The following is an 11,652-nucleotide window of genomic DNA, read 5'->3' on the forward strand; positions in this document are numbered from 1 at the left end:
CGCGCTCGCCCTTACTGCTTGCTTGCCATTGGTCGTTTGTTCCTGTCGTCGGCAGCGCTCTGTTTTCATTGGCTAACTGGAAATCATGCCGCTCCCGACCTCGAAGTTAATTGGTCTTCTGTGGCAAGTTTCTCAGCCTGTGGACGTGGCCAACTAAAAGTGGCAGGTGGGCAAGACAAGGCGTTTCCTAACGCAATTCATTTACAGGTTCGTTTCCCCGCACAGGAATTGGCGACTCGATGATTTCACTATTATCCAAGGTGTATATTAGATATTAAGATATGTTTTTACTGATACTCATGCGAAAGATTCTTGAAGAGAAATCTTACCGCTCCAAACTGGTTTTGGTAGGACGCCTCCCAGACCTCAAAATGCCGTCGCTACTTCCATCTAAACTGACAAAACAGTAAAGTCAGATTTTTTGTAAACATTTAGCTTCAAGAGGCCACTGAAGAGGATCCCGCCCATCAGAAGACAAGACAACTCATGGTGCAGAACTGAGACCGAAAGAGCCAACGCATTCGCCGAGCACTTGGAGGAAGTCTTCACACCAGCCAATCGATGTTCCCCAAATGAAGCAGCCGAAACAGCCAGGCTCCTGTCAGAACCTCTCTTTGACTCCGAGTCGATACCCCAGGCCACGGAAGAGGAAATCAGCAATTTAATAGCGGCAATGGGTAACCACAAGGCTCCAGGCGATGATGCCATCAATGCCATTGCTTTAAAGCTCCTCCCCCCTATTAGCAAGTCACTAATCACGACCATAATAAATAAGTGCTTGCAATTGGGGCACTTCCCTTCATCATGGAAACGCGCCGAAGTAGTTATGATCCTGAAGCCTGGTAAACACGAAGCCAATCCCGCCTCCTACCGCCCGATCAGCCTACTACCAGTACTCTCCAAGATACTCGAAAGAGTATTTTTGACCAGAGTATTGCCGGTGATTGAGGAGGCTGGTCTGATCCCTGATCACCAGTTTGGCTTTAGGCGCCGCCACGGGACACCAGAGCAAGGCCACCGAGTAGCGCAATATATCCTGGACGCCTTTGAGAATAAGAAATACTGCCTAGCAGTAATGCTGGACATTAAGCAAGCCTTTGATCGTGTTTGGCACCCCGGTCTCCTCCTAAAGCTCAAAAACGGCCTGCCCCAGCCATATTTCAAGTTCTTAAATCGTTCCTGGAGGGCAGAAGATTCGCCGTCAGGTGTGGAGAAGCGCGCTCAGACGTCAAAGAAGCCCGTGCAGGAGTTCCCCAAGGAAGCGTTCTCGGTCCGCTCCTCTACAACGCGTATACGGCTGACCTGCCGGTGATACCGAGCCAGTACATTATGGCAGCCACTTACGCCGATGATACTGCGTTCCTAACAACAGCAGATACCCCAGCAGAGGCATCCCAGACTATGCAGGAGCAACTAGATCTACTGAACACGTGGCACACGAGATGGAATATATCGGTAAACAGCGACAAGTCAACCGCTACCACCTTCGCAACTAGACGCGGCACTTGCCCACCAGTCAGTTTCAACGGGTTCCCAATCCCAGAGGTAGCCAATCCAAATTATCTTGGCTTTACACTGGACAGGAGACTTACATGGAGACCACACCTGCTAAAGAAGCGGAAACAGGCGGAGAACCGAGTCCGTGAATTCTACTGGCTGATGGGCAGACAATCTAAGCTACCGACTTCCACTAAGCTCCTTATCTACAAAGCGATCATAAGGCCAATCTGGACGTATGGCATTCAACTGTGGGGCACTGCATCGAAAAGTAACATCAACATAATCCAGACATTCGAAAACAAAACGCTCCGCACAGTCACAAACGCTCACCCTTTCCACGATAATGCCACTATACACGAGGTCCTCAGCTTCCCGTGGGTGAAGGATGAGATTAAGAAAAGAAGCAGGCAGTACATGCAGAGGCTTCAAGACCACCCAAACAACCTGGCACAAGACCTGCTGGACACCAGTCAACGCACCAGGAGGCTGCACCGATCACACCCTTTGGACCTCTCTGGGATTAGACACGCAAATTAAATTAAATTATATACATACATTATTATATACATCATACATACAATATCGACAGTTATTGTATAGTTTCGCAACAATTTATGTAATCAATTAATTCTCTACCGTTAAGTTTAGTCATCAAATTTAATGATTGTCCGCGAAGGACAGTTTTAAATTAATATATCCAAAAAAAAAAAAAAAAAATTTAGCTTTAACACCTGGAAGTCAGCTTTGTAGATCTTAATCGCTGCGGACGGCATCTCAGGTAGTGGCAAAGCGCACCAAGATAGTTTACGAAGGCAATAATACTATATACGGAATATTTATAAATAAAATACTATAAATGAAAAATATATAGTTAAATAGACATAGATAAAAGTTAGAGATATATTAACAAACTTATTGTTTTGCACTTTACGTCTGTTACCAATGATAAAAGGGGAATTATTTTTAAGCACTGTCTAACCTATTTAAAAGTTAAAGAATGGCAAATTTTGTATCAAATTTAAAAATACTTTTATGTTGCATGTAGAAGTTTCATCAAATGAAAATGGCAAAGTTTCAACAAAGGTTTAGGGCACCCTAAAATCAATTTTTTTAGTTTAAAAACAATTTTGTAGTACATTGGGTGCATTGTAACATATGTAGCTTGAAGTTCTAAATGTTATATGGTTCTAATGCATTTCTGGTTTCAGTAGTAAGGATTCCATCTTATACAAAAAAACATCTATCGCCAATAACCATGCAACATGCAATAACGCAGAATAACTTTGCAGATTAAACAAAGCGATCCAATTAAATATTTCTACCTGACCATTCATGTTACCCCTTTTCACTAAACCCGTTTTTATTTGAATATCAGACACCCCAATGTGTAACCACCAGCTTTCCGAGCGTCTGTCAATTTCAGACTTTGCTGCGGCAGAGTCATAACTTTAAAGCCATACAAGGAGTACGGGTTGCGGGACATGGGAAGACCCACCCCCTGGCGAGTAACCCTCGGCCAATATAAATTCTTGTAATTTAATTTCGCTATTGCAAAGCAAGCGCACTCACATACTCGTAATCCGGGGCATACAGCGGCATCAGTGCCACGTAAAATCTCGCATTTATTTGCCTGGAGAAGAGATATTAAAAGGCAACTGTGATGCTATCGGAGACCACATCCCATCGAAGCCGATGCCCAGCTTCCTTTGCTTTTTTACCGCCAACCCTCGGAATAACTGTGAAAATGCTCGACATTCCGGGGCCCAAGCAACAATAACAAACGGGGACGGGACGACTATCAGTTTCAGTTTCTACAGACGAGAGGAATGACAAAATTTCGCCTCTGGCCTGTCACTGTATCTGAACCTCGTCGTCTATGCATGTATCCGTATCCGTGTTCGTATATTTGTAACCGTATCTCAGTGTCTGTATCTTTTCGCAGCGCACAGCGTTTAGCTGGCAACGAATGAAGCCGTTTTGGAGAAGGGCTCTACCAGCATATGTACATAGGTTTTCATATGCCGCCGTGTGGTACATAGGGGAAAATGTCTATATACAACAAAGGCGATACAATTAGTTGAAAAGCCCAAGTGCGATTCGATGTCGTTATATCTGTGTGTGGAGTATGGTGTGTGCTCTGTGCGAAAGGGAGGGTTGCTCTGCCGACGTCGCTGCTGCGAAGGTATTACTTTTTGGACCAGCAGTACGGGTCTTCATCCTGTTTCGTTAGCGAACAACGGGGCAAAACGAAAAACTGAAAAATGTACATAAAATGGAAATGAGAGGCTTTTGTTGAACGCACGGCGATGGGCGTTTCGGTATATAAATCGACACCGAAACCGAAAACCTTTCTCGAATTTAAAACCCCGGCTCTCGACGCCTACGTCGATCCGGGCAGCGACGACAGCGCAGGCAGCGCATGAAGCTGTACACTCAGACAAATAGCGGGACCCATTAAAAGCATATTATGCAAAAAATAAGAATGCTCCCTAGTAATATTGTTTTATATTAATATTTGTATCTTGTTATAAAAATTATTGTGTTTTGCATTACATTTCTGAAGAAACTGTATACAGATACGAAATTTTTGGCAGTGCATCGCAGGCAGTTTGAATAAAATAATCTCGATCCTTTCTTTGTTATGTAATCTACTCAGATTCAGATTCAAGTTCGGAATAATTATCTAATTCCTGTAAGTGTAGACGCCAAGCGAAGACTTCGACAGCGCTTCTTCTAATTAGTTTTCGGAGTCTAAAAATAAGTTTTAGTGGATCTGCGGGGCAGCGGGTGCGGCGCGTATGAGGGTTAGAGTGATATGGTACATGTTTCTCATCTGCTGCGTGATAATTCAATTAGGAATGTGTGAATCAGCAACAACAACAAACAGAGCTGCAGCAGCGTTGCAGCGGAAGTGCAGGCGAAAGAGGGAGGAAAGCAAGCGAAGGGGGCGACGGAGAGCGGGAAAGAGGAAGAGTGTCTTTCCTCAATAGAAAGGCCAGAGTAAAGAGGAATATGCGTGAAAAGAGAGGGGCAGAGAGAGAGAGACAAGGAGAGAAAGAGTGGGAAGGCGGAAAGAAAAACCATCCATGTCCATGTCCATTCCATGTTGCATGCAACCCTGTTTTGCTTTTTTTCCAACCTGGATGTGGCAGGAACAGAAAGTTGGTGCCTGTGCTGTGCTGCTGTTGCTGCTGCTGCTGCTGCCTTTGCCACGGCAACAATTTATGTGCATGTATTTGTGCTGGTACATAAAAATAGCGGTCGAGGCAGCCACGACGCCAGCAGAGCAACAGCAGAGCCACAGCCAGAAGCAGAAGCAGAGCAAAAGCAGAGGCGGAGAGGCAGACGCAAATACCCTGTGCCTGTGTCGTGGAATGGGCAAGGGGTGGGGGTGCTGCAGAGTGGAACGCACAGAGGCTTGTGGTGTGGGCCAGGGGGTTCGGGGGCACTATGTGCGCAGCTTGTGCGCCTCGAAAATACATATTTCAGCATGAAGCATAGGCATGGGACATTGAGTGCGACACAGGGGCGCCGACCAGAGGGGATCACTTTGGTCCGGTGTCCACTGAATAGCTCTTAAAATAGCATTACCCATAATCCACTAATTTCTTCAAAACAAAATAAAATAATTGTTGTTAACTGTGCCATAAAATCAATAATAATTTTCTTTTATTTAATAATATTATAAAAAATATTTAAATAAAAAAAAAGGGTTTAATTTATTCAATATATTAATATATGCTAGCAAAACCCAGAGTTGCATTCAGAAACCTCTGTTTAACTTACTATAGTAGCGCTACTCACCTCTCACCACCCCAGCACCCTGTTAACCTCGAAACCCCCCTACCACTGCGCCCCTGGTCGAGTATCTTGTATCTTGCAGTTTGCTGTTCATACACAGGCACATGCGACTTTGTATGTACAAAGTGCCATGTACAGCATTTGGTAGGTAGGTATGTGCATACATACATATGTGTGGCTGCATGTACGCTGTGTTCGCTATGTACTCAAGTGTGCGATAGTGTCGAGGACGTTAACGTTGGAAAATGCCAGCAACAACAACAACGACAACAACAACAACAAGAGCCAAGAGTTCGGCAACGGTCGCATTACCAATTTAAATTCCCATCCAATGTCCGCACGTAACGTAACGAAATCGGCGGCCGAAAGAGTATTTAATGAGCGCGTTGCCAGAACAACGTGATATATGCGTGGCCTTTGTTGTTGCCTCCAAGTGGTATATGTATGTATTTGTATGTATATAGGTACAGCTGTCTGTGTGCGCTATCAAATTAGGTTCATTTGCTGCCTTTGGCAGTACCGCTGCTGACGCTTCTTTGCCTGCCACTCACACTTTCTGTCGCTCCAGTGGCCAAAAGCACCCTTCGTGCAACTGCTCAGCGATGCCCCTACCCCAGTTTTGTTGTTCTTGGACGTCAAGTGGGCGGGCGAATGCGAGTGTGTGTGTACATAAACGTACTTATCGCCTATGTAAACCGCACGGCTCACTGGCTGCGCGTTGCTTTCGTTACTGCCTTCGTCACTGCGGTTTCTGGCTTTTTTTGTACATACTGAGTATATAGAAAGGCATCGCCTGAGTGGTTCACATAGTCGTCAATGAAGAACCCCCACCCCTCGCCAGCCCGCAAAAACAGCCCTTCAAAACGCTGCGGCATGCTGATAATTCAATAAGCAGAGCCCACGAAAAAAAAAAAACTCAGACCCTAAGTTGATGAGTCGCTCCTGCGTAAATACAGTCATACTTCCAAAGTTGGCTACAAAATGAGGACCCTTTTCATTTTTCTTTATTCAAAAAAAATTGAGGACAAGAAAAACTTTTTTTATAAAAGAAAAAAAAGGCTTAAAAAAAGGGTGACCATTCCGGCTGACACTTTTATATTAAAAAATATGCAAAAAAATTGAACAATAAGCAGCAAAACGTGTTATGTTAAACCTTTACAAAGTACAAACGATAAAAAATAAAATTGGCGTACTAGAAAGCATTTCCAAGGATCATGGATTGCTTATTTAAGACACTGTACAGGGTTTAATTCGAAATTAACACTCACTTTTTTTAAAACTCTATACCATTTTTTCAAAACTTGTTTCAACCATTGATATCCTCTTTTTTTTAAAGGGTGTAAGCTTTTATTATTAGTAAGACTGTGTCCTGAATAAATTAAACCAATATGAAACCCATGTCCTGAACAATGACCAAATTTTTGTACTTCTTGCTGCATAATTTGAAATTCAAAACTTTCCAAATGGAAAAACTTCAAAACTCGAATCTTTGAAGTGCAGGCTACCTCAGACTTTCGACCTGATAAAGTTCGGGTTATAGAGATGCTAAGGTAAGGCATAACCACAAGAAAAAGCCCAAGTACTTTGTGTGGTCGTTTGGCGTATTCCTTGCGCTTGTGTGGACTCTCGACCCAACCAACACTCGACATCATTATGGCCAAGGGAGCGGGAAAAAACTCACTCGGTTCAGTCGGCTGAGCTGCTGCCTGCAAATAGCAATGTCATGCAGCTGTCTCAGCATCAGCTTCTGCACCACTCCACACCAATCCATACCACACCACACCACAACACAGCACCAGGCTCACCACAAGCCACCCATCTGCCACCCAGAACCCCTCGACCCACTGAAAGCGCCACCCGGACGACCGAACGGTGGCAACTTCATTTGCAATGCAAACAGAAAAACCGAACGGAGCGAGGAGCTTCGCTTCAGTTCAGTTGTGTAATCAACTAATTACAACAGCCACCGAAGCTGGCGCCATTAGGCATCATCAGCAGTCCAGCCCCATGACAAAACCCCACTCATTTGTCTGGCCGAAGTGACTTTTAAGCATTGGCGAGCATATTTTGCCAAATGAAAACGAAAGCCAAATCCCCGCCAGTTTGAGACAATTGAGTAGCCCTGCCACTCGAATCAATCAATTCTCCGCAGTCCTCAGATCCACTCGATGGTAAACCCCCCTCCTAAGACTAATACTTATTGCTCTCGCCGTTCCCCGAAATGCAACACTGCGAGAATTTGGCACTGCAAAGCTTTCAAAAGGCAGTTCATAGTGGTCTAAAGTTCTAAACTTTTTTAGATCAATCAAAATATGACTTAAATATGTAACTATACTTCATATAATATCGACACCATTATAAACATTATATTTTAACATTTATTTCGTATTTATGTTTGATTTTACATCATAGAACTTTCTAGCTAGAATTATTACAGTGGAGCTATCAATCACCATTAAAAATGTAGCAAATGCAGGGCAGATATCACATCTCCTGCTACTGCTAAGGACACTTTGGAACAGTTAAGATATATATATATATATATATATATATAAGTTATATATCAAATATTTCAATAGTGCAAATCATAAATCGAAATGTAAAACTTATTCAGGTTACGTTTTTAAAATGCAAAGTACGACTTTCAAGAACACCCTTTTTGATTGAAAAGAAATCCTTCAATCAAAAACTTATTCCCACAGTGCACTCTCGGAGTTATTATTCCTGTTTCCGGTTCAGGATTCTCGATGATTTCGCCCTGTCTTGAGTCCGTCGAAGAACTCCGGGCGTCTCCTTGACGCAACGCTCCTTCTGCCCTCCACCTTTGGTAAATTGATACTTTCTTCTTTTTTTTTTTTTGGGTCTTTGGGATTCGCATTTTTTGTCAGGCACGCAAAAAATAAGCCAAACAGGGAGCGGGACAACTTGAGACTCGGGCTGCGCCCTGCGGATGCCATCCATATTCATAATGGCACACTAATTGGATCTTAATTCTGGCATTTTATTTGATTACACGACCGAATTATGTCTGATGAATTCAATTAGATCGCGAGAAGTGTTACCGACATTGACACTTGCTAAACAAATTGGCGGAATTGTGGAATGGAAATGCAAAACGGGGTAAGTTCGGGTGGTTATCATCTGGTAACTGGTAATTGATATCTTTGTTTTCTTGGTCTTGATCTTAGTACTTAACCGGAAGTTGACCCAACTGTCGCGTAAATTAATATCATATCTAACTAAACTAACAATTGAATCATTTCACCGCAGTTGCTTTGATCAGATGCATATTCCCCGCCAATGACGCAGTTCAACTGTTTGTGATTAATGAATTCAGATTGAATTACACGGCACAACCTGTGCCAAGCAGTTTGGCCCCATTCTCCTGGAAATAATAATACATGGAAATAAGCCGTGGGGAAAACTTGGCCATAACTGCCTTTGATTGGAAGCAAAAGTTGGTAAAAGTTTACCCTGGCAGGTCGAAAAACTGTGCACGTCCTTTGAACAATTTGTTTTGGGTGCTCTTAAACAGGCATTTACGTGCTTACCATTTGTTACATAATCACAATAAATTAGCCCAGCAACAACGACAAGTTCAAGTGCTCAGCAGATGAAATTTAATTAGCAATCACACGGCTGTCCGTCCATTTGCGAGCACTACAAGTGACTGATGGATGGATGATCGATGTGCCACTTAACAAGTTGATTGAGTTCCTAAAGTCAAGTTCTATAGTATATATATTTGCGGATACAAAATATAGAATTAGAGTTATAGTTATATAGAGATAGATTAAAAGAATATTGTAGAATTGATATTATTAGGTTTTTGTATCTCAAACTAATTTCTATTTAAATTCATACTATCTAGTGCATTAGATACTTCATTTCAGAAGCAAAACACGCAGTTCTAATTACTTATTTATGCTTTTCTTAGTAGTTCTCTAAAATTCCATTATTATTATATTATATTATATTATTATATTATATCAACCTGCCTGTATGTGCAACATCAAATCTCAAGTAACTCTAAAATAAACGTCTCAAAAGTAAGATTCATTCACATTAACCTATTTAGTGTTCGCAATTAGCACCGCTCAGTAGTTAGGAATATCCTTTAAGCACATAATCAATATTCTGCCACCGCTTAAATTCCCCCCTATGCTATTAATCTATCCAAGTGTAAATTTAATTATGCCCTTGGGCCAGGAAAAACATTCTGGAACCACAAAGTGAGGCCAGGCTGTCAATGAATTGCGCCACTTTTTCGATGTCAGCGACAAATTGCCGGTGAGACACTTTAGATGCAGTCGACTGAACTGGATTAATTCATTCAAATACACCAGCAAAAGATTTAAGTTAACTTCAACAAGTTGAAGGGTGTGGAATTCTGCGGTGCGGGGACGTTGCCTTCCATGTGTCCGCTAGATTTATTGGCTTCGTTTAATTCTAAAGCTTTTATTGATCGTATTTTTTTTTCAGCACAAATTGAGTGGAAATCGACAGATTGTAAATGGCTTTTGAGACTCGAGAATTTTATGAAAAACAACATGCGGGGGGAGTCAAGAGATACATTTTTGAGATACTTTAAATATGGACTCTGTTCCTCAAATACTTATAAAATTTTTTGGGGAATATCAATGACTCAAGAATGTTGATGATTGTCAAGCGAAGCTCATAAATTGTTGGTCATTTCAAAACTAATCTAAATAACCTTAACTTATGATTGATCTAACGACCTTGATAGGAAGTTTTAGATTCCAAGACAAAGATTCTCAAAGTTTGTGTGAAGAAAGTTCTACAAGATCCAATTTATGTAGTAAAGAAACACACAAGAATATTTAACTTTCCTCAGTAAATTTTGATCCAAAACAAGAAAAAAAGGTAGGTTTTCATTTAAAAAAAATTTTTATTAAAAATTTGTATTAAAATATTAAAAACTTAAAACCAAAATCAACAAATGCATCATTAGAATCTAAAAAAACTTGTAGATCCTATCATATTTCCAACATCTTCATTTTTATTAGTTTCACATGAAGACAATAAAGTGTTTTGTATATCATCCCTGTAAACCTTTTTATACCAAGCAATAACTGAATTATTTATAACAAAATGATGTGGTAAGAAGCTAGGTATTGTCCCACTCCTGAATAATAATCATACATTGGGGAACCATTCCGTAAAATTTGTAAATATTTTGTTATGTCTGTTTTATTTGTTCACCAGCTCGTTGAAGAAAGTTGTTACTTGGGCAGCAGCACTTGAAATGTAATATTCATTATTATTGTTTCGAATAGCATGTGGGAAAAATCCCACGTGTGGTTACTTTCTACCTAAGGGAAATGCTGAATGTCTAATTGCCACTGCATTGCCCACTTTCCACATCTTTGGCGAGTACTCTACTCACATGGGCCCAAATGATTTATAAATGCTCATTTAATGCGCTAAAAGCCGGCGTATTAAGCTGGTAACTCGTATTCATATGGGCCCCGCCCATTTGGGGCGGAAAATGCGAAAATGTAGCTGGTGGAAATTGGAGGCACATGCGTGCGGTTTGCTCCTTTTTTGCGTGGCGAGAAAAGGTAAACGTTGCGCCCGGGCTTTAATTATTGTAATTGGAGTTTTTGGCTCAAACCGCACAATCGTATAAATTATGGAGGCCAGATGATGATGATACCCCAGATAACTTTCCCTTCTCGGGAATCATATGTTAATTGTTTTCGTAGCAAAGTGGAGCCCGCCTTCGAACGGTTACCACATGTGCAACATAAATCTGCTCCTCGGGCGAAGAGCAATTTTCACCTAATCTCAAACCCTCTGGAAATATCTCCAGTTCATCCCTTTCATCCCGATGCCTACTACTCTATCTTATCACATTCATTACACGAATTAGGTTCGAGACGTCGGATTGGTTTCCTTTCTTGGATTGGTTTTCTTCGTGAAAATTGCCTAGTTCTGAAATCAGAAACTTTGCAGAAAAGCGGGGAAAAATAAGATAAAGGTAAAAGGGCGAGCCAACAACAAAGGCCACAGAATTTCCAATCGTTTTTATTGAATTTTTCGAAACGGCGACAAGAAAATCCAGCCATCCTGCCCGGTCCTTCTGCCCGGTTTCACGGTGTCCGCATCCGTGCTGGCGAGAAACCCAATATAATCTTTACTCCCTTTGTGTCCGATGGTCTGTCGGTCGGTCGAATGTTCAAAATGCTCGGACATTTTTCATTTTAAAGACATTTCGACATTTTTTCCCCGTCGCCAGGCATTCCATTCAGTGGGAATTGGCAGATTAGAAACGCTCGAAACGCAGCGGTCGGTCTGCGGGGAAGGTCGACCTCTGACCTTGGCCAGTTG

This window comes from Drosophila simulans, chromosome 2R (assembly GCF_016746395.2).
Source record: "Drosophila simulans strain w501 chromosome 2R, Prin_Dsim_3.1, whole genome shotgun sequence".
NCBI classification, from domain to species: Eukaryota; Metazoa; Arthropoda; class Insecta; order Diptera; family Drosophilidae; genus Drosophila; species Drosophila simulans.